Source organism: Fukomys damarensis, unplaced genomic scaffold (genome assembly GCF_012274545.1).
Source record: "Fukomys damarensis isolate Sample0158 unplaced genomic scaffold, DMR_v1.0_HiC HiC_scaffold_2, whole genome shotgun sequence".
Lineage (NCBI taxonomy): Eukaryota > Metazoa > Chordata > Mammalia > Rodentia > Bathyergidae > Fukomys > Fukomys damarensis.
Genome location: NW_022900914.1, coordinates 3,202,247 through 3,225,821, shown reverse-complemented (window position 1 = coordinate 3,225,821; position 23,575 = coordinate 3,202,247). Strand labels below are relative to the sequence as shown.

General features: G+C 40.0%; 1 protein-coding gene across 20 annotated transcripts in view; it reads right to left on the bottom strand.

Moving 5' to 3' along the window:
* The window catches only part of Tdrd15 (tudor domain containing 15), a 160,508-nt gene that overhangs the window by 94,319 nt on the left and 42,614 nt on the right, over nt 1–23,575 (bottom strand). For 6 of the 20 annotated variants that reach the window (XR_779004.3, XR_779002.2, XR_779003.3 and 3 more), the window contains 7 exons: nt 20,895–20,988; nt 20,749–20,793; nt 20,376–20,549; nt 19,233–20,174; nt 18,465–18,735; nt 17,168–17,227; nt 6,841–7,608 (listed from right to left, as the gene is read on the bottom strand). The exons of 1 other annotated variant lie outside the window; for it this stretch is intronic. The gene's annotated coding sequence lies outside the window, so the exon portion shown is untranslated. Of the gene's footprint in view, nt 1–6,840; nt 7,609–17,167; nt 17,228–18,464; nt 18,736–19,232; nt 20,175–20,375; nt 20,550–20,748; nt 20,794–20,894; nt 20,989–23,575 lie in introns of those variants that run through there. 13 more of the 20 variants (XR_004516996.1, XR_002025146.1, XR_002025150.1 and 10 more) reach the window with 13 other exon arrangements.

Here is a 23,575-nt window from a genome sequence, read left to right as displayed (position 1 = left end):
AAAAAAAAAAAAAAAAAGAGCCAAATCTTTAGTGAGTTTTACTTAGAATTGCTGTAGAATGTTTTGCTTCTTATCATTTTTTGGCTTCTTCGCTACTGTAAACTTTACTGGATACTTTCACCTTCCTTGTGAGCTTTCACCATGGTGTGGCAAAGGCCAAGGAAGGGTCTGCTAGCATCTGGACTAAATGACCTCAAAAAATTAAAATGTTAACATTCCTGTGTCAGTGTCCTATTGTTCAGCTATCCTAACTGTGAAAGACACCATGTTTGCCACTCCCTGCTCGCTCTACTGCTGTAAAATGCTTCTGCGCGGGACTCTCAAGCCCCTAGATGTCCTGCTGGTTATGCCAAGGATGCAAGACCCTGAGCACACCTATCTGGAACTTTTGTCAAGGTCGTGTTTGCAGTGAGCAAGCTGGAAAGGTAAAATAACCTTCCCTCCCCAACCGAGATAGACCCTGACCAAGACAGCCTGCTGCCTGGGCACAGTGTCTGTGGCCCGCCAGGAAACCCATGTGTGTGCAGCACACATGTGTACCGCCTGTGCTGCCCGACAGGATGAGTTCCAGGAGCCAACACAGCCCCGCTGACACTTCAGTTGCAACCTCTGCTGAGAAAAGGAGCTTTCAGCACTGACTCCGGAAGCCTCATTGCTTCTGTCAGGACCCTAACACCAGGGCAGGCTAATTTGCTAAGCTGTGGAATGGTGAAATCTCAGATCCTTCAGCATTCTCAGAATCTGCCTTCCACCTTGTTTCTTTTATAGCCTTAGCAAATTATTTGAGTACCCAGAACTATGTAAGGTTCTAGGGGAATATAAGGTGAACTGTAGTGGAGAAGTTCTGCCTAGTGAGGAATACAGATATTCAAACAGACTTTTTTTAGTGAGAAAAAAAAAAGATTACTATTGAAGGCAAGGGCTGAGAATGGCTTTCTGGAGGCAATGATAATAAATTAAGGAGGAAGAACTATTGGCCACACTGAGATAGAGGACAGAAAGACATGTCCCATTGGCGGGGAAGAGAGAAACTACATGGATGAATGAGGAATGAAAGTCAGGTCAGTTATGTTATGCACAAAGACTGACTGAGAGGCTCTCTCGTTGATGCAGCTGAGAAGCAGCAGAGGTCAGATTACTGACTGCCAGACGTGACCTCTTGTGGAGTTTGAGCTCCATCCCGGAATGGATGGTAGAGCTGAGGAAGTTTATGGACTCATGTAATCAAATCACAGAAATGTAGTGGGAGAGTGGAGTTGTGGGAGAGAACTGGAATGCCTGTTTACCAGCTTCAAGATGCTAGTTTCCCTTGAGAAGAAAGGAGTCTGAAAAACGGAACTTGGGACTATAATGGGTAACTCAAGGTGTATCTTTAATGGTCTGTTTCATTTGAAAATGACAGAGATGAAGACAAAAAAGCGAACAATTTTAGGCATGTTGAGCAGGTGTTATATTTAATTTAAATCTGTAGGCATCTATTTTCTGCACTTTCCTATGTTTAAGTATTTTATAACTTAATTTGAGCATTAAAGCCACCAATTAATATGAACTTCATGCAACAAAATGCACTATATAGTGATCATATTCCTGAATAATCTCACAATTCAGATATCTATTAGTTTTATAAATAAGGGTCAACCCATGTGAGTTTTAGCAGAAAGTTTTCTGATAATTAATAAACTAAGAATGATGTCAGTAGACTCTCCATTATAGTTCTTTACTGATCTCTAGAGGAGACCAGAGTTAAGATTACTGCCCACTGGACCATTGCAGCATGTCATTAAAACCTTCTCTTGAGTTCTATAGCATCATAATTTATGGCTAATAGCGACTGAGTGCCCTATGATCGTGTCTTTGCAAATGAAATGTCTGTGTTTAGAAGAGTCAATGTGATTAAAAATGCAGCCGGGAATTAATTATCCAGTGTCTTTCCCCTGTCTTAACATGTAGTAAATACACAATAATTAGTTGTTCACGGACTGGCCAGCCATCAGGAAGCTGTTCTCCCGGAGGAGAGGAAGTGTCTACTTCACCTCAGCCCCTGGTAGGGTGGACCTGTATCATGGGTAAGTTTGTCACCTAGATTGGCTTGGGAGCCAGCTAGAGGATTAGGAAAGCACACTTCTGTGTGTGTCTGGGTGGCCCACAGAGGCTTGAGTTTAGGGTCCGTCATTGGTCCTTGGCTCCTTCCTTTCTGGCACTGTTACCTTGTTTTGTTCCCCTACCACTATGAACTGAACATATTATTTCTTTCTTGGAGCCAGCAGTCATGGACTGAAACTTCTGAAACCACAGGCTAAATAAACACGGCCTATAAGTTTCAGGTATCAGATATTTGACCCAGTCATGGGAAAGCTGACATTAAAACCTGGCCTAAAGCAGAAAACAGCTATTATTTACTAGATAAGTGAAAAGAAAGCTAAGAAGACTTTGACTCCTAATGGAAATTTCCCAGGTCTGCATGAGAAAGTATCTCTTCTTCTCAAACTTATATTTCCTATAAGAACATTTAAGATCTTTCCTTACAGATACATGTATTTATGCCTCATTTCTGTTACTATAGAACCTTTTAAGTCTTGAGAACAAAGTTTATTCCCTTTGTGTAATTTATTACAATGTAACAGAAAATGGAAAGAAAAAAATTAAAGCTAATACTAATTCATTGAAACACTTTGTAAATTCAGCAGAATTATATTATTATTAATTTTTATGCTTAAAATAAACACCACTTACCTGCTTTAAGTTATTTGGTAGCAAATCGCTGGACTGTAATATGCCTTGCTATACTACCTTCAGGGCTGGTGTTCCTGTTTGCTTGGCTATGTCCTAGTAAAGAGCAGTGAACACAGAAAGCTGCCAAACATTTTCTAGGTTGTTTATTCTGTTTGTAAATAGAAAGTGTGTAATATTTAACAAGATGTAATCATTTGAAAACTGTTTGAAGATCTATGCAGAATGAAAGAACTGAAAGAGAGAACAGGAAAATTAATGCAATCCTTAAGTGCTTAATGACCCCATTCATTGAAAGATAGGTGAGACTGAAAAAATTAAACAGAGGAAGTAATGGCCTTGGAGCCATTAACTTATTCCAGGAGTATTGCTAACATTTACCAGGTGATTTTCTTCTGGACTGAGTGTTGAGAATCAAACTACTTTAACACAGTCATTCTTGAGTCTACCCAATCATAAGCATCTCTTGGAAAGGTTTTGAACAATATAGATCCTATAATCTTTATATTCCATAACCAGACTTTTCAGTGTGGGACAAGGCATAAAGGATTTTTAAAAGGTTGCCAGGTTTTTGTTTTTGTTTTTGTTTTTTTTTAATGAAAGCTGATCAAGTTCAGGCATTGTTTTAGAACTCAGTCTTGGGAATACTGGCACTTTGGGATGGCCAATTTTAGAGAGTGTCCCATGTGTTGTAGGATGGCTAGAAACACCATTGGTCTCTCTCCCTGACCGGCAGCACCTACTTCCTTTGAGTTGTATGAAGAAAAGTGTCCCTAGACATTCCCAGATGCCTCTGGGGATAAAGTCATCACCCGTTGAGAATTTTTGCAATGCTGTCAGATGGAATTTGCTGCAATAAGGGCTGTGCCACAGGCAGCGTAATTCTGAGCAATCAAAATGGGCCTCGTGCGACTAAGAGTGAAATTTTAAATTTTATTTTGATTAATTTAATTTTACAGACTGTATGTGATTAGTCATCATTGTACCGGGCAGCATAGCTTTACAAGATCCAGATCAGACCTTAGAAATCCATATAATTTCCCCCTGAGCATTTCTGAGAAGTGTCATACAACACTGGCTGACATGAATAGGAAATCTATCTACTTTCCTGTCTGAACCAGAAAAAAAATCCTAGGGCTCTATGATCAAAGTCTTTGTTTTCTAAGGATTGTCTAGGAAAAAAAATTTTTTTTTTTTTTTTTTTTTTTTGGTTTTTTGAGACAGGGTCTCACTAGTTGAGACTGACCTGGAACTCACTATGTAGCCCAGGCTGGTCTTGATCTCACAGCGATCCTCCTGCCTCAGCCTCCCAAGTGCTGGGATTACAGGCATGTGCCACCATGCCCGCTTTAGGAAATATTTTTTATCATCCTTGATATCTGGAGCATCAGAGTTAAACAATCTAGCTGGAGCCTGCCCTTTCACTCCCAATCATGATTTCCTTTTACATATAATCCTCAATATTTTCTGTGGAAAAGTTGTCACTTTTGCCTATCTGTTCTCATTTCTTAACAGGTTAGTATACAATTACCATGTGACCCAACAATTTCCCTCCTAGTATCCACCCACAAGAAATGAAAGTTTAGGTCCACACAAACACTGGTACACAAATGTTGAGTAGCATTATTTAATAATAATCAAAAAGTAGGAATAACCCAAATATCCATCAAAGCATGTATTCTCTACACAATGGACAATTACTTGGCAATAAAAAAGAAACTACTGATAGAACACAAAGCTACCTTTGAAATGACATACTAAGTGGGGTGAAGGGAGAGTGGGGACAAGGGGAAAAAATGAGAACCAAGACCTGGCATGTAAAGGTACAAGATCCCAGTAATGAATGTAACTGTACTGTCTACCTAGAATGTACCAATAAATTAAATTTTTTAAAAAACGACATACTAGGGGCTGGGGATTTAGCTCAGTGGTTCTGCTGCCTGCCTTGCAAGCGCAAGGACCTGAGTTCAATCCCCGGTACAAAAAGAAAAAAAAAAAAAGGCATACTAAATGAAAAAAGTCAATGGCAAAAGATCAAAAGATCACATATTACACAATTCCATTTACATGAAGGGTCCAGAATAGGAAAATCTATAGAGATAAGAAGTAGATTTATGGGTGTTGAGGGCTAGGGTGAATGTTGAGATTTACTGTGACACAGATCTGTTGGGTACAGTTTTTCTTTTGGAAGTGACGAAGACATTTTGAAATTAAATTCTGGTAATAGTTGTACAGCTCTGTGATTATGCCAAACACCACTTAATTGAATGCCTAATTGGATAGGTTTTCTAGTAAGTGAATTGTATCTCAAGGAAGCTGTTTCAAAAATTTGTTCATATAATCCATGACATTAACAGGTCCGATAAGAAAATCCAACTGACCGTATCAGTTGGTGCAAAGTATTTATTTCTGACCTGGAAATAGTTTTTTAAAAAGTTTTTTAAAGTATTCTTCCAAAGCAGTCTGTACTGCCTACCACTGCCAAAATAATCATTTCCAAAATAATTGAACTGATGCTGCATTTTATCCAGACTTGGGCTAGAAATCCTTAAGAATGGCCCCTTACTCAACAAAATCACTCCCCTCTAATGGGTATAAGATGTTGAGGTAAACGTAAGAATGTGCAAGACACCCCTGGGATGATCCAGCCTGCAAATCAGGGGGTCCATCTTTGTAATTCCTGATTCCTTTCAGCATCTGCTTTTGAGAGGAATAATAGACACATGAACACTGCCATTGAGAAATGATAGAAGGAAATGAAGTTTCCAATATCCATCCGCATTTGGTCATGAGTCAAACTGGCCAGATCCTGGTCAGACCCTTAGAGTGGATAAGAACCATCCTAAGCTAAGGCACAGAAACAGCTCTGTAAAGGCATTAGAAGATGACTTTCACTTGTAGGACCTGAGCTCTCCATGCAGCTCCAAAGGGAGTCCATTCTCCAATTTTAATCTCACTCAACTCAGATAACTTTGTAGGAAATCAATATTTTTTAGGTTTTTGTTATAAAGTGGGACTACCTACTGGAAATATTGGTCAGGCTCAGACTGCTTGTGCACTGACTACTCAGGAAATCTTGAACTGTATAAAAGGCAGGGAGGGGGAAACAGGACAAGTCAAGAGAAGTGAAGTAAACCAGAAAGAAAAAATCTGTATCAAAAGCCATTATGCTTTTGTCTTTCAGAGGAAATAATGTCTCCAGAATTTAAACAGTTTTGGTGGCTAGAAAGATCTATGGTAGAATTAAGTGAGAGGCATGGTTTGAAAGACAAGAAAGAACTGCCTTGTTAAAAACCATGTAGAAAGGAGTATTAATCCAGCAGACAGGGTATTGAAACCACTTAAATACAGTGACACTCTATAGATTACAACAATTTCTTATATATTTCTTAAAGAACTACAACTTAAAAGGCTTTGAAGTTTCCCAACACAAAGAAATGGTAAGTGCTTAAGAAAACTGAAATGTTATTTTGCCCTGGTTTGATCATTACATATTGTACACAGGTACTGAATTATCACACTGAACCCCATAAGGATGTACAATTTTTAAAAAATAATTAAAAATGACATCAAGCATTGGCTCTTTTTTAAACTTTCTTCCATTCACCAAGGATGCAGATGGTTACAACAGAGAATTTATGAAAAGCGAAAGGTCCTTCAGAGTGGTTCTGGAAAGAGTCTGATTTATGTGGAAGGCAACAGTCATTTTCTAAACAAGATGTGCCAAGTGTGCAGAGTTTCTTGTCACTAGACAGAGTGGTGGCCGTCTCTAACCCTCACCTTCTGTCTGAATAGAGAGTTCTGAGATTTCTCCCCAACATACACTTAGAGAGCACTTAAATTGACTTTTTAAAATTGCTACTTTTTGTCTGCTTTCCCACTAGATGGTAAACTTCTCAAGAATAAAACAGAGCTGGGGCTTATTGTTGTCATTTGAATCGCTTTCGTTTTTGAGGATTTCTTATCAAAATAGAAGAAGGCAATACCTTTCCATCTCTGGTGGCAACATTTTCAAGTGTCGGTTAGGTCAACTGGCACCTTCCCAAACCAGGTAACTCAAAGGTCAGCTGCACACCAGGACAGGGCCTCGAGCTCTGTGGTAAATCGCGCTGTACTGTCAGACCCAGCTTCACTAGTTTGGAGGCTGCACTCAGATGGACTCCTTACTCATTTGCTCGCTACCATGCTTTCAGTGTCATTATGCTGGCTTTAAATGAAATTTGTCCCACGTAGTGTTGTTTAGTAGACTTCAGACGTCTGAACCACGTTCCCCCTTTGGGGTACCCCCTTAAGATCTGCCTGTTATTCCAGTCGTGTTTACGTGACACGCTACAGAAACCAACGGCTTCGTGACACCCGCAGGGTGTGGGCAAAGTCATGCTCCTTACCTGTTGCCTACCTGCATGGGAGGAGTGAGTGTGGGAGGGCAGGGCGACTGAGCCATGGGAGATTCTGATCTATATCTCGGTCCTGGACCTGGATCCTGGGAATTAGGTAAGAAATTGTATGACGTGTATTCCAGATCCCTGGACCTAATCCCGGCACTTGTCCTCTTTCTTTGTAACCCATGCTTTCTCTGACCAGACCCTCCAGTCGTGAGGCTATGATGGATTGTCTGGACAAGAAGGGTGTTTCCATCAAATCTTCACATTATGGCATTTCCACTTGCACTGGCTTAGGAAATAGCATAACAGACCGGGTTTCTGTGTTCCTAGGCTGCCTGACTCAGTGCAGACACCGTCTCAGTCTGAAAAAAAACAGGAAAACCTAAAGTCTGAGTGTCCCCAGGCAGACGGGCCTATTTGGGTCTTTGTCACCAGCACCGTGCACTGTAAGAAGTCCTTCGGGCCTGCTGCCACTGCTGCCATCCCCAGGCTCCTGGTGAGAGAGAAGGTGGACAGAAACATACAGTTTTAATTTCTGAACACACACACAAGATGGACTTTGGATTGAAAAATCTGTATCTGTTGAGACCTTTGGCCGGGTTATAAATCTGTGTGCCGCGTGGCACAGGTGTCCCTAACTGGAACACAGAACAAAGAGCATTCTGCTTTAGTCACACAGAGCAGAACACTGGAGGCAGAAGTACCATGTGTTGACACCACAGGCTCCCGTCCTGGGGACGCCTACTCCACTTCAGCTCCCGGATCAGGCTGCACAGAGAGCTCCAGCTCCAAATCTCGGTTTTGGATGGAAAACTAGTATGGAAATCATCTCCCAGGACGTAGAAACCTACTTCTCTTTTTTATTAGCTCATGTTTGCAGTGCACAATGATTACATTTATTCTAGGAGGTTGGTACATGTACATAACCAATCTCACTTCCTCTTGTTTTTGGTCCCTTACTCCTATTCCTCCCTCCCTGCTCTCTCCAAACCTTGGGCCTCTTTCCTCTTGCAAAAGCTCCGTTTTTGTCATTATTTTCCCTTCCGTTCTTTTTAAAATCCACTTTTAACAGATTTGTCAGAGTATGAAACCTCGAAGTAATCAACAACTTCTAAGCTAGTGCTGACTTCACTGAACAGCTGAGGAACTGATAAAAAGGCAAGCTCAGGGCACCCAATAACTCCCACTGAATAGCACACTTCCATTTATTTCATCTCATTGTAGAGCACTGTAATGTGTATAAAATAATTGAAATATTTTCATAATTCTACCGAAAAACATTGTTTACCATGTTCTTTTGTGATTAACGGTAAAATTAACCACTTAAAACTTATAAAATGAAAAAAAATCATCTGTTCCTACTTCTTATTTTTAAATCCAGTTTTACAACTGATCACACAAAACATCAAATGGAGACCTTGTTGGAGAAGGCCAGTGTGGTGAATGAAATGGATGTGAAAAGTCTGAAATCAAGTCAGCCGCGTGGAAGTTTGCACAACACAAAAGTCTTCTTTGTGAGGATATAAGAAAATGGAAAGATATCCCTTGCTCCTGGGGAGGAAGAATCAACATAGTGAAAAACGGCTATCCTACCAACACTGCTATACAGATTCAAGGCAATGCCAACTGAAATTCCAACACTGTATTTCACAGAACTAGAAAAAAGAATCCAAAAATTCATTTGGAACCAGAAGAGACCTAGAATAGCAAAAGCCATCCCAGGCAACAGACCCATGGCAGTGGGTATAACAATTCCCAATTTGAAACTATACTACAAAGCCGCTGTGATAAAAACAGCATGGTATTGGCAAAGAAACTGACCTGAGGATCAGTGGAACAGATTGGAAGACACAAAAACAACTCCAGATGTACTCAGCTACGTCATCTTTGACAAAGGAGCTGACCATCCTCAGTGGAGGAAAGATAGCCTCGTTAATAAATGGTGTTGGGAAAACTGGATCTCAAGATTAAAACTGGACCCTTATCTTTCACCATGCACTAAATTAAAATCCAAGTGGATTAAAGATCTCAATATTAAAACAGAAACACTAAACTTGCTGGAAGATAAGTTAGGCAGAGCTCTTGAAGACATTGGCATAGGAAAATACTTTATGAACAAATCCTCAGTAGCATGGGAACTAGCAGAAAGAATCAACAACTGGGATCTCATCTTATTAAAAAGCTTCTGCACTGAAAAAGAAACCATCAACATAACTAAGAGACAACCTACAAGTGGGAAAAAATTTTTACCAGCTGCTCCTCAGACAAAGGACTATTATCTAGAATATATAAAGAACTCAAAATAATCAGCCCCCCCGAATATAAAGACCCAATTCAGAAATGGGCATCCGAAATGAACAGACATTTCTCAGACAAAGAAGTAAAAGCAGCAAGTACATATATGAAATAATGTTCCACATCACTGGTCATTCGAGAGATGCAGATGAAAACAACACTGAGATTGCACCTCACCCCACAAAGAATGACTGCTATCAAGAAATCAAACAATAACAAATGTTGGAGGGGTTGTGGATAGAAAGGAACCCTTCTCCATTGTTGGTGGGAGTTCAGACTGGTGCAACTACTATGCAAATCAATATGGAGATACCTCAAAGAGCTAGGATTAGAGGTTCCATTTGACCCAGCCATCCCTCTGCTGGGTATCTTTCCAAAAGAATTAAAAGAATCATATCACAGTGATATATGCACACCTACGTTTATAGCGGCACAGTTTGTAATTGCTAAAACTTGGAAACAACCCATTTGTCCATCAGTTGGAGACTGGATGAAAAAGATGTGGTTTTTCTATAAAATGGAATACTCCTGAGCCATAAAGAATGAGAAATTAGATTCATTCATAGGAAATGGATACATACTGAGGATATACTCCTAAATGAAATAAATAAGTCACACATGTGTAAATACTGAATAGTTTCTATGGTGTGAAAAACTATAATGGTACATAAGATCCTAATAAGATAATTGACAATGTGAAATAGGAAGAAAAGGGCTAAAGGTGTAGGGAAAATGGGAAGGGTAGGCGAAAGGTAATAAGGGAAAAGAAAAAACATGAGAAAATGAAAAAATGGAAATAAAGTGTTTGTAAATGGGAAGGGAAGGAGGGGGTGAAGGAAGGGCAGGGACAAGGGGAAAAAATGAGAACCAAGACCTGTCATGTAAAGGTACAAGATCCCAATGATGAATATAACTGTACTGTATACCTAAAATGTAGCAATAAACTCACTGAGAAAAAACAAACAAACAAACAAACAGAAGTCTTCTTCGTGAGGTTCTGATGGAGTCAAGAAAATCCTGTCCTCCTGGTTGTCCAAAAGCAGCTATTGTCACTTGCAGAGCACAGCCTGTAATCAGTGGAGGGATTCCAGAGGTAGGTAACATTACCCCAGAGGTCTTATCACGGACACTGAGTTCAGGCAATTAAAACTGAGAGAAAATCATCAAGTAAGTATAAACAGAAGAATGATGGATTCTAAGGATTTCATTGATCGTGCACAGTCTAGGGCTGCCAAGTCTCCAGCCACCCTGCAGAAGGAAAATGATCCATCTGTGAGAAGTGTTTTCTAATAATATTCGATATTATCTGGGGTTAGAGGGCAGTTTGGACAAGAAAGAGGATGAGCTAAATGCTAAGCCAGGATCTGTCGCCCTTGACTCCATGTATTCTTTGAATTGATGTTGGGTTTGGAGTGATCTTCAGGTGTTTGTAAGTTCTGAAGGACCCAAAATGGCCATCTGAAGCCATGTATACTTATAAATATGGGCTGTTGGCTCCCTGAGCCTGGATTAATGTGTACACCTCTGCCTTTTCATGTAGCTTTACTTTGCATTATTTGATTTCCAACTCTGAAACTTCAATGAGAGAAAAGAAATTAACTCTTCCCTAGCTTCACTTTTGTCCTCTGCATAAGGATGGGCTACATGGAATCACCACTAAATTCCCTCCTCAACTATGCCCTCTATGCTGTGTGTTTCTGAAGACCAAGTGTGCTGAGCAGCTCTCCACCATCACTACAAACACCGGAGATCAGAGGGCTATTTTGTCTCTGTTTCGGAAGTGCCAGTCTATGGTCAGTTGGCTCCATTGCTTTAGGACCTGAAACAAGGAAGCCTGCTGTGGAAGGAGCACCCGACTCCAGGAAACCATTCTCCTTGCTTCCAGGAAGTAAAAGAGAGCAAGAAGAGGGCGGAGTTCCCACAATCCCCTTCTGGGCCCAACCCCAAGGGCCCAAGGACCACTCAGTGGTCATCCTAAAGACTCCACCACTTCCTGTTCTGGGGACCATGCCATTAACACCTAGACTTTGAGGAGCATTCCCCACCCAAACTACAGCAGGGAGGAAAAGTATTATCAGTATTCCAGATCCACAGTGCTTACTCATCAGAAAAGGTGAAGTGTTTCCTAAACAATGCTTTAGCCATTGCTCTCTATTGCTCTCTAAGCTGAATTCTTCACTAGTTATGTACTGTGTAGGAGGTTAGGGTCCCTGACAGGGGGCTTAAGAGAAAAAGAGGAGAAAGAAAGAGGATAAAGGTGGTAGGTAGTACTTTCAATTTTTTTTCAAATATTTGCTTATATTTTTATTTTCAGACATACAGGACTGATTACCACTTTCATTGGCATGGCATATTGCATTTTTAATTTTTTCAGCAAGCATTTCTGTTACAGCGTGTGTCTAGATGTCCCCCCAAAGCCGTGTGTGGTCACAGGTGGGGCTTTTTCAAAGGTGGCTGGATCTAGAGTGTGGGATGCTGGAATTGATTTCTGCGGCAATGCCGGGATCAAGGGCACTAGGATTAGGGTGTGAATGCTGCCCACCCTAAGTAGGCTGGATAAGATATAGGGCAAAGAGCTGTAGTCACCTTTCCCTTGCTTTGCTACTTTCTCCCCACCATGAACTGTTTCTTCTCTGCCATGCCTGGCTGCCACACTACCCTGCCTCAGAGCCAGCTGATTATGGACTGAGACCTCTATAAACTGTGAGCTAAATAAATCTTTCCTCCTTTAACTTTGGGTGTCAGGTATTTTGTGTTGGCAACAAGAAAAGTAACTGAGACAATTTCTTAAATTATTTCTAGAATAAGCTTCCTTAATTTCAACATTCTCTTGGAAATACCTATGAAGTACTTGGAATGCATATTAGCTTTGTTAAATGGTTTATTATTCATCCTTTTAAATACTGTGAGATGGGAAGTTTGGGGTTTTTCTTTAGAATGTGAGGAAACTAAAATACACAAATATTTAACACACAGAGGAAGAAGAGTTGGTCTTACAAGGCCACTAAGTAATACACCATTATGGTTCTGCAGGAGAGAAGAGGGCCTGCCCAGCATAAGCCGGCTATATGGACACCTAAGTTCCCTTTAGACCGCAGTAGGGCAGATATTTAACTAGTGGCAGAATCTAGATAAATACTCCGATGACTTCACTCTGCACTAGTTGTCCTTCTTCTGGTTTCGCTATATTAGAACAGCTAGCCTGTCCCCACTTTTGGTTCCTGCAATGACACCCATAGAGCTGGGGCATTGGAGCTGTCCACTTTCATCTCAGGCCAGAATTGGAATCCTTACATTTCCCCGGGAACAGAGTGAAATGAACTCAACAGCATTTCAGAAAGTCAGTCGCTCAAGGAATGGCCCAGTACCCCAGGACCGAGGCCGTGTGCACCTCTCACTGAGATCTTGGTGAACTCTGAAAATATCAGATAAGGATGAATGCTGCGCATTCTCTACAGATTAAGAATGATGGGGTGAGGAAAGCAAGATTTCCCCCTGCCCCAAAGAACAATTTTCTTCAGTGGTACAAATCCATTTGATAGAATCTATGTGGATTTGGAGAATTTGAAGAAATACATATATGTGACATCATCCAGTTTACCCTTCCTTTTAATAACTAATAAGGATTCACTGAATGATTTTCTGTGCCTTCAGACACTTACTAGGATGAAATCCAAACCATAGGATGTTTAGGAGTTGAATTATTTAAAAGTATCCTTCAGTAACCCATTCCAATACCTCCCTACTATCAACCACTCTATAAATATCTAACCTAATTTTTTTCTGCTACCTATCTAGCTGTTTATTTTCTTTGACCTCTTGAGAAACATGGGAGAAGAGAAGGGTCCCCTTTTCTGAAGCCCTCTCTTGTGTGTGTGGCCTTTTCCTGTGACTCAGAGTGAACAGAGTGCAAGCGGAAGATGTTAAAAAATAACATCATGTAATTCTACAAAAAAAATAAATAAAACAATCAGGGATAAAGTTATTGCTCTGACTTTCCCACACATTAACTCTGTGACCTTGAACAAATTCATAAACTTCAATTTATCCTTTTGTAATACAGACATAGCATTTAAACCAATTATTGTAAAGCATTGGGAAGGTACAGAGAAACTGATTCATGTGTTGGTGGGATGTAAAATAGTGTAATAACTGTGGAGAACTGTATGGCAGTTCCTCAAAGAAACCGAATGCAGAATTGCCATAACACTCAGCAAATTCCACCTGTGTATGCATAACCAAGGAATGGAGAGCAAGAACTCCAGCGGAAATGTGGACCCAGTGTTCACAGCACCGCTATTTATAGCCCAAACAGGTGAAAATAACCCCAGTGTCCTGATAGGAAGATAAATAAGAGCTGCAGGCACATGTGTGTGACTCAGCCTGGAAAAGGCACACGATGCTGACACACGGCACTGCATGGATGAGCCTTGAGGGTACGGTGCCGAGTGAAAGGAATCAGACACGAAAGACAGGAACCGTGTGGTCCCATGGGAGACACCTCGAGGAGTCAAAAGCACAGAGACAACAGAAGGGTGATTCTCAGGGTCTGGGAGCAGGGTGGGGGGATTCAGTGGACAGAGTTTTAGTCTGGGTTGATGAAGAGGCCTAGAAGTAGACAGTGGTGATGGTAGCACCATGATGTCAGTGTACTTAATGCCACTGAATGCTACACTTCAGAATAATTAAAATGCTTTAAGACTGCAAATTTTATTACAACTGGGGGTTAAGAAAACAGGATCTAACTTTCCTCAGTAGCACAAAGATCTGTCTGCTACATATTTCCCACTCAGCAGAGGAGATGGGGGATTCAGATGTAAAAGAAAAAATAGGAGAGTTACTATTGAAGTCTGAACAGATACTTAAAACAAGCAGGACTAACAGAGGATAACTGTGGTCTGAGGCCACTCTGAGGGGTGAGAGCAGAGGGCTGCGAGTGTGCTGGCATGGAGTGATGAGAAGGCGTGGGCATGGCCGGCCGCCTGAGCCCAAACAGAGGACTTTGATGGGCAGGAGCAAAGCCTCAATAACTCACATCAAGGAAGCACGAGCCAAGCAACTACTGTTCTTCTCCCCATCTTGAAACAGCTATTTTCCTCCCAATTCCAACTGGAACTCCAGGGATCCCAAGCAATATTCATAGTGCGCCTTTTATACTGCACAGCACCTACACATCAAGCAACTGCTCCAAAAGCTACAGACGGGACATTCAAATACCTGCTGGAAACTGGGAGGGATGGCCAAGAGGGAAATGCTGGGCTGGATACTGATGGACAAGTTATGTGGGATCAGTGGAAGTGAGTCCCCCATCAGACAGTACTCAGTTCCTGCTCAGTTAACGCAGCTGGATCCCAGGACAATGCTGCTACAGTGTTGCTGTAAAGGTGTGACAAAGGTGGAGTCCTGCTTCAGCAGGCAGAAAGAGATCATGCGGGTAGATTTGATGAAGAGCTCTGGCTGGATGATTCAGTAACAAAACACATGAATATCAGTGACAGACAGATGAGCGTTCAAATCCCAATTCTATCACTGCCTTGTGAATTTCAAGTTTTCCCTTCTCTTAGCTTTTCATGTGGACAGTAATGTCTCCTACATCAGTGGGTTTGGGACATGATGACAATTTATATATAGCATTGCTCGTACAGAAAGGGCACTATAATAATAAGAAAATTAGCGTAACACTTTCAATGGGGCCATCTATGATTGCTGGTAGACGGTAATAAAAACTGCTAACATACCTAGCACCAATATTAAGGCCCAGTATTAGTCTAAGTTTTTTAAACTGTGAACTCTTAGGAGATGGTTATTATATTTGAAGAAACTGAAGTACAGAAGTGAAGACATCTGCCTAATGTCACAAAGAATGTAATGACTCTTGCTGAAATACATGTTGTGAGCTGTGATCATGTGCAGTAATGGAGAGACTTAGCGACTTTCACACTAATAAATGAAATGATTAGAGAAGACAAAAGAAACTATCTTTAAGTCCCTGTGGCTGTGCTGGGCGTATAGCTCAAGAGTAGAGTGTCTGCTGAGAACACATGAGGACCCAAGTTCAATCCCCAGCACCAACATAAAATAAAATACCTAGGACAAATCATTAAAGGTTTATAATAATCATTTTAAATTTCTAGCCAGGACTAGTTCCATAGATAAAGACAATGAAACATAAATCATCACATCAAATTAATAATACACTTCATTTTATACATATGGTGAGTTATACGTTTAAAATGAAGTATACCAATTTCTATTGCTTAATGCACTCATATTTCGATAATTTTAGAATTCAAATGTTTCAATGTAGATATAGTTTGTTATAGACATTTTTCCAACTAATAGTTCAAAAGAAACAGATTACCTAAAAAAATGAACAGCACTCAAGATACAGTATTAGGAAAAATAAAATTAAAAAGCAGAAGAAAATAATTAATAAAAATAACACCAAAACTAAATTAGACAGCTGTTAAATCAATACTGACATTCTCTGTTCATAAATAAACCCTTAGAAACTTTGATCAAAAGCAGAGTACACAGCAGGTATTTAAAAAGGGATATAACTGTTTATATGAAAAATATTCTTAATAAAAGGAAGGGACACAGTACAAATTTTACAATCTAAATAAAGTGTAAATTAATGACAAAGGAAACTAAGGTTGATTCAACAAAGTTTGGAGAACATGAATGTGTCAATAACTATAGAAGAAATTAGAATTATAGTAAAAACTATATCCTTCACAAAACACTGAGCTCCCATGATTCGTGATGTATAAATTATTTAAGACCAAAGAGAAAGCTGAGAAACTTCTGTTTATATTTAGCATCAAAATGATAGGATAAAAAAGAAAACTGTAACCCAATAAAATATTTGAGTATACTTAGAGACATCATAAACAGAGTAAACCCAGCATTGTGTCCAATACCATGTCATGGTCTTATTTGTTAAACATAATTCTACTCTAAGGACTTGATTACTGTAATAATGATAATTTATTACACTGAGTGATTGAAGGAGATCTATGTGATATACTTGAAAGATGTTAATTTATAAAACAAAATGTAGCACTCATCTCTTATTAAAACAATAACAACAAAGCTTTTTTCCAAGTTAGAGATAGAAGCAAACTTCCTTAAGTCAGTATGGCATGTTCACTTGAAACCTAAAGCAAACTTACACTTTGCTCCTGTCTCACTTTGGGCAGACACCAAAGCAGCTTATTTCCTGCTTGTGTGCTAGCTCAGGGTGATCATCCTGGGTTAGCAGCAAGCGGCCTGCATGCATTCCTTCATGGAACTACTGTCCCTTGCATGTCAGGAGCCATTCCTGGGAACCTTTTCAGCTGGATGGAGGAGTCAGTACAAGTTCCGGGTTGGTAGGGGCCTGTCACAAGGGTCTTCTTGTGCTTCCCCCACTGGAAAGAACTAGGTCGCAGGGTTGCACATTCTCTTGAAGGACGCAAGAGGGGGACCCTGGCTGCAGGCACAAAGGAAGAGGAGGATGCCACTCCGGCTCTGTCCTTTCAGCTTCTCTCCCTGCCAAGGATTGAGGTGTGCCCTTTACGGGCTCTACTCCAAACCCCGTGCAGCTAAATGTCAATAACCTCATGTTGAAAGGTCTAAACATGGATGAAATCACAGAGGAAAATAACCAAATCTATATTATAATTGTCTGTTAAAGTTGCCCACTAGGATGTAGTATGAATAAAAATAGACTATTTAAATAATGTAATTGACAATTTTATGCTAGTAGAACTTACCTCCAGCAAAGAATACACGGTCTGCTCATTTATCCAGGTAACATTTGCAAAATATTAGTCCTACAAAAAGCCATAAAGAAGTTGTGAACACACACACACACACACACACGCACACACACATGAGCACAGTATATTAAAATTCAAAATTTCTAAAAATTGAAGCCAGGAATCTAGATTTTTTTAAGCCACTTCTAAATAATTCATTGATATAAGTATTGGCAAACTTGAAATTGCTAACTATTTAAAAGTAAATGAAAAATGACCCCACTCTTATATTACACAGTCTGTATAGTCAACTTTCTTAAATATATACTAAATAAACGGTTTTTAAAGAAAGAGGAAAGTTTAGTGATGACCTTAAATGATAAAGAAAATAATTTGTTATCCTCTGATAAGAATATCTTCATTATAGGAAAGTTTGCTTTAAAATGGAATTAAAATGGCAATGTTGGAAACAGTAACTATACAGAAAAATAGCTATTTAGGATGATTATATTCTAGAATCTCAGTTTGGAATTTTGTAAAGCTTTGTAATACTCAGTTATGTTCTAGTATTTCAAATGTATTCTCAAAAGAAGTGATAATCAATATTATAAAAGAGTTAAATTTAGTGATAAATTCCCAACCTAAAAGGAAAGCATTATATGAAAGGTTTTTGAACTAAAATAGGATGGTGGTAATTCTAATTTTACCTCTAGGAGTATATATAATCAAATTCTTCTGGCATAAGTACTTTTCTACCACTTCTTTTGTGCCTACTCAGTTCACTGAGACTCTATCTGTGGGTAAATAAATTTCTCATTGTGTGATAGTATTTGTATATAAATATTTTCATCAAATTAACAAGCAGGTGAAAACAAGTTAACAAGAAAAACTGAGGTGATAACTTCATTTAAGGGGAGGAAAAGGAGTCTTTTGCTCTTGATCTCTTGTATATTGAACTCACTTTCTGAAATGTTGGTGAAATGTACCTCTAATAGCAGAAATGCATGAATATTAGAATCAAACATGGATTTGTATCATGGAGTTAGAAAAGATAACGTCTGAAAGGTAATGTGAAGCCTTGAAATTTTTAATATTGGTGGGAAGTAAGAGATTGCATGGCTCTCAGTTGACCCCTTGATTTTACACTGAGAGGAGTGAGGTTCAAGAATCCCCAGGTGCTCATGAACCCTCCCCAGCACTGGGCCCAAATCCGCACCCACAGTGAGGACTCCGACTTATGGACAGTGCATAACCACAAGAGATTTGGGATGTGGTGAAAAGAACAGCATCATCATAACTGGGGGGATCTTACGTGGTGAGTTTGGAATCAGTCACGTGGAGGAGAGCCTCGTGGCCGCTTACAAGTCCTTCTAATGTGCCAGGTCTCAGGGCATCAGAGCCAGGACAAAGGAGCCCTGGAGGGAAGTGGTATGAAGGGAGAGAGGCAGGAACGGTGCTGGGAGCATCTTCAGTTATCCTTGCAGCCTTATCTTTGCTCCTGGTCATGCTGATCCGCTGTGTTCTGAAACACAGCCTTGAACTGGACCATCGCTCATAGCTCTGGTGACCAGGGCCACAATCCCCTTTGAGAGTAGAAGGGTAATAAATGATTGCATAGCACATGTCTCCTTCTTCTCAGAGTCAGCCACAGGTGCCCGGCCCTTTCTTAAATTTCAGAGACACAAAGACCGGAAATTGGGAGCTAATGTGTGCTCCTGTTAGAATTCTAAGCAGGAAATTTGTGGACTCTTGCTTTTAAGAATCCAAAGCTTCCTTTGGCTAATTGTTTAAATCATGCCTGGAATCCACTTAATACCATTCATTTTTTTCAAAACAAATCTCTTTTTAAGTTAAACTAACCTAAGTTGATTTCATGTTTTCAAACAAAATGATGTTGACTAGAGAATACTTAACAGACTATATAATATAAACTAGCCAACTATGCTTTGAGGACATTTTCCATTGAAGTGTAGCCTACCACATTTCCGCCATACACACACACACACACACACACACACACACACACACACACACACACACACCAGAAAGTCTGTAAGTATGTTACAAACTTCCAACTCACTTTCAGAAAAGCGCGTTTATCCAAAATAATGTCCAACAGCTGAACATCTGCTTTTCTCTTAACATTCTGTAGTTTTGAAGAAACATTTTTAGATATTTTTATTGCAACTATTATTATCATTATTACTCAAAAAAAAAAACCAGCACTCCTTCATGTTCCAAAGGTGTTATACCCAAAGGTGATGGGGAAATTGTTTCTGTTATTAGAGAAAAATCCTCCCTAATGGAGTAAAATTATAAGAGCACAGGTTTTTTACTAATCAGAGAGACAATGTTCAGCATGAAGCTTTGGAATTGCACCTTTAGTTCCAACCAATTTCAGTTCCCTCAGTTTCATCTCTGTGTTCACCACCCCTAGGGCAACAGGGATATTGAAAGCAGATTTCCTCCCTCAAGCTCTCTCCAAAATGTTGCTCATGATTTCCAAGGGACCAAAACCTGTCTGTACCAGTACTCACCATCCATCCATTTGACCAAGGATCCTGAGGCTTTTCTTAGTTTCTGAGTATAGTCCTAAGATCCTTCAACTCTTTCTCTATTCTGTGCCTCTCAAGATTGGGATGTAGGGAAAGCAGCCAGTAGTCAATACTAGTGTGAGGTGTTATCATGCACAATGTAAATGACAGGATTTGAATTTCATTTCAGGCATTCTGGTTCCAGATCCTTCACATTTTAGTATTCCGCTTTGAGATTATGAAACTGTTTGAAATTAGTGTGTTGACATACAAGCAGATTAATGAAATAGGAAGTAGTGAGGGAGACCAAACGTATGAGAGTTTTGTATACAATAAAAGTAGCCTTTCAAATCAATACAGAAAATGGATTCTTCAATAAATGGTGTTAGCAAAAAATAGCAAGGTTGGACTTCTCCTTATTCCTTATGCCAAAATAAACTTCAAGTTGATCCAAGAAGTAAATGTGAAAATTTGAAATCATAGAGGAGCTAGAAGAAACATGAAAGGAAATGTGAGTAGGGGACCTCAGCTTCAAGACCTTGTCTAACTCTAATTAGCTCTCAGAGGCCCCAGCTTTGAGCACCATCCTCTGAGAGTCAGGACTTCAACATATGAATTTAACACAGCACTCAGTTCATAACACCTCTACTGGAAAAGGCACAATTCTGGAAAAAAGAAAAAACGTTCACCTGGGATTTAGCTGTTGGAATAGATGGTAAGGAATATATTCCGGGTTTCCAAGTGAAAGCTGAGATTTCATTTTTAAATCAGAGAATATATTCCAGAACTTCTTTTTAAGCCCTCCAGCAGCAATGGGATGGTCTTATCAAGTACATAGTGGATACACCGTCCCCTTCAGAGGTCTGAAAAGAAACCATTTTCTCCCTGATGAGTGCGAGAGATAATAAAACTCTAGGGAAGGGAGTAGGGTCGAGTAGGCACAAACTCAAGTGGGCTTTGGGCACAGGATAGTTCACATAATGCTTAGTTAAAATTTCCCTTAGGGTTTCTTGGAAAACTATCCTGAAGGTGCAAACTCAGGAGGGATCTTTTATAACCTACCTTCATGCTGGTCTGATTTTAGTTGCCTCCGTAATATGCAAAGTTCTATGAAAAAGGCATTAGAAAATTTTCTCTAAATAAAATTCATTGTGTAAAAAAGACCTCAGAGAGTTTTCCTTAAAAACAATTTCTGTAAAAAGACTTACTGTAATTCCCATGTTCCAAGTTGTTTTCCAAATAATTATTCCAAACTTCACCTCACTCCTCGAGGCTCGTTTCTTCAGAAGATCACTTATGCAGCTGTGTCATGGGGAAAGTGACATCAAGACCTGAAATCAGCTTAGTGATTTTTGTCAGCGCTTTTCATATGTACCCCACATGCTCATGTCAACCTATAACTTTAACTCCTTTCCCAAATTCTAATACAAGGCAAACCTTAAAGTATCTCAAAACTGGTGTCTGTAGTTAACTGGCTCCCTTCTGGCTCCTTTGACGCTTTCTTCCTTAGCCACCTCCTTTACTTTTTCCCTAAGGTCACACTCTTTCCTTCTGGTCCTTTGTCTTCAGCATCTGACCGCAGCCCCACAACCAAACACTTGAAAGAGTGTTTCCTCTCCAGGACTCATCCTAGCTACTGTTAATTCCATAATCACCAAACTGAGGGCAGTTTCTCTGTACGACAATGGATCAAACTGCCAAATCTCGTGGACATTTTAAAATCAAATTTGCCTGCATCATAGAAATGCTTTAACTGACTACCCTAAAATAACACCACAAATTATAAGAAACCTGAAAAGGAAAATAGAACTAATAAATAAGTTCTGCAAGATTTCAGGACATCTGATCAATATATAAAAATCAACTTTATTCCTATAAACTACCAATGAACAACCAAAAATAAAAATAAGAAACTGGGCCAGGGATTTAGCTCAGTGGTTTTGCTGCCTGCTTTGCAAGCACAAGATCCCAAGTTCGATCCCTGGTACCAAAAAAATAAAAAATAAAAAATAAGAAAACCATTTCATTTATAATAATTATAAAAGAATAAAATATTTAGTAATAAATTTTTTTAAAGTTTAGTGTTTACATTTGAAAGCTCTAAGATACCACTGAAAGAAACAAAGAAAGAAGGTCTCAGTAAATAGAGTCAGAATACTTACATTGTTAACAGAGCTAGAATCCCAAAATTGACTACAGATTTGATGAGAATCACTTCAAAATCCTATCAGCCTTCTTCGAAGGAATTGACAAGCTGCCCTAAAATTCTTTGGAAATGCAACTGAGCCAGAACAGCTTATCATGAAAAAGAGTGATGGAATTGGAGGCCTCACACTTTCTAAACTTAGTACAAAGCCAATATAATCAACAGACTGCAGTACTGACATGAGAATAGACATACAGATCCATGGAATAGGATTGACAGCCCTCAGAGAAATCCTCACATTTATGTTATCTTTTTTCTTTAGCCAAGAGTACCAAAAGACTCAATGGAGAAAAAACAGTGTTTCCAAAACAAATTGTGCCAATATAACTGCAACCAAATGTAAAAAAGAAGACAGAACTTTAGGTTCTAGCCCTACATTTAAAAAGCTTGAAATCTTACAGTGTTTGGGGGAAACGTACAAAAGTAAAAATGAATGGCTGTTTATGACCCTCCAGGGGACTAAGGTTGTAGGATACATAGCGAGCACAAAATCTGAAGAAATAGTTGAATCCAGAGAGTCCCTGAGCCCTACTTACTGGGGCAGAAGTCATGGAGCCATCCATGAATTCACAGGAACATTTGGACACGCTGCACGTGGTCTAGTGTGAAAATGAGAAACTGCCAGGAGCTTCAGCCATATGAGAAAGTCCTGTGTGTTCGTGAGCATTACGTTCAGCGCCCTACCACATTTTCATAGTGAAGACCCAAAAAACGTTTCATGGCTACAGGTAGCAGGGGAAAAGCTGCCCTTTTGGAATTAGTTGTGAGCACTCTCCATAAACAAATCCTACTTAGGGTAAAGGCTTCACCGGAAGAAGCCCACTTTCCCACCTCCAGCACCCTCTTATCTGCCCAGCCTTCCCTAACTCGAGGAGGTAGACCAACACACTTGTAAAGACCAAATCTCAGGCACACTAAAAGAGTAAAATTCAGCCATAAGATTGCAGAATGCTTCCCATCATTAATATTTTACCACCACGCTACTGGTGCCATAATATAAACACATTCAGGAGTGAAAATGACAGATCGCTATCTCTCAGGAACATAGATCCTTTTATAAATATTAGAACTATAATCCTTTTGGAAATATTAGGAAACAAAAATCTAACAATATACAAAAAGAATTACAAAACATAACCAATGTAGAATTATTTCCACTATGCAAGCCTGATGCAACACATTTAAATCAATATAACCTGCCATATTGGCTAAAGAAGATAAATCATGATGTCAATTAATGCAGGGAAAGCACATGATAAAAACCAACAAGCGGCGATCACCCGGCGGCGTGCGAGTGAGCTCCCGGCCTGCGCGGGAGCTCCCGGCCTGCGCGACAATCTAGGCAAGTGATGCAACACATTTAAATCAATATACCCTGCCATATTGGCTAAAGAAGATAAATCATGATGTCAATTAATGCAGGGAAAGCACATGATAAAAACCAACAAGCGGCGATCACCCGGCGGCGTGCGAGTGAGAGCCCGGCCTGCGCGGGAGCTCCCGGCCTGCGCGACAACAGACCCAGGAAGGACCCAAGGACCCCAGAGGGGGTTTTTTTCAGCTGCCTGCCTACCTGCCTGTCTGCGATCACCCGGCGGCGTGCGAGTGAGCTCCCGGCCTGCGCGGGAGCTCCCGGCCTGCGCGACAACAGACCCAGGAAGGACCCAAGGACCCCAGAGGGGG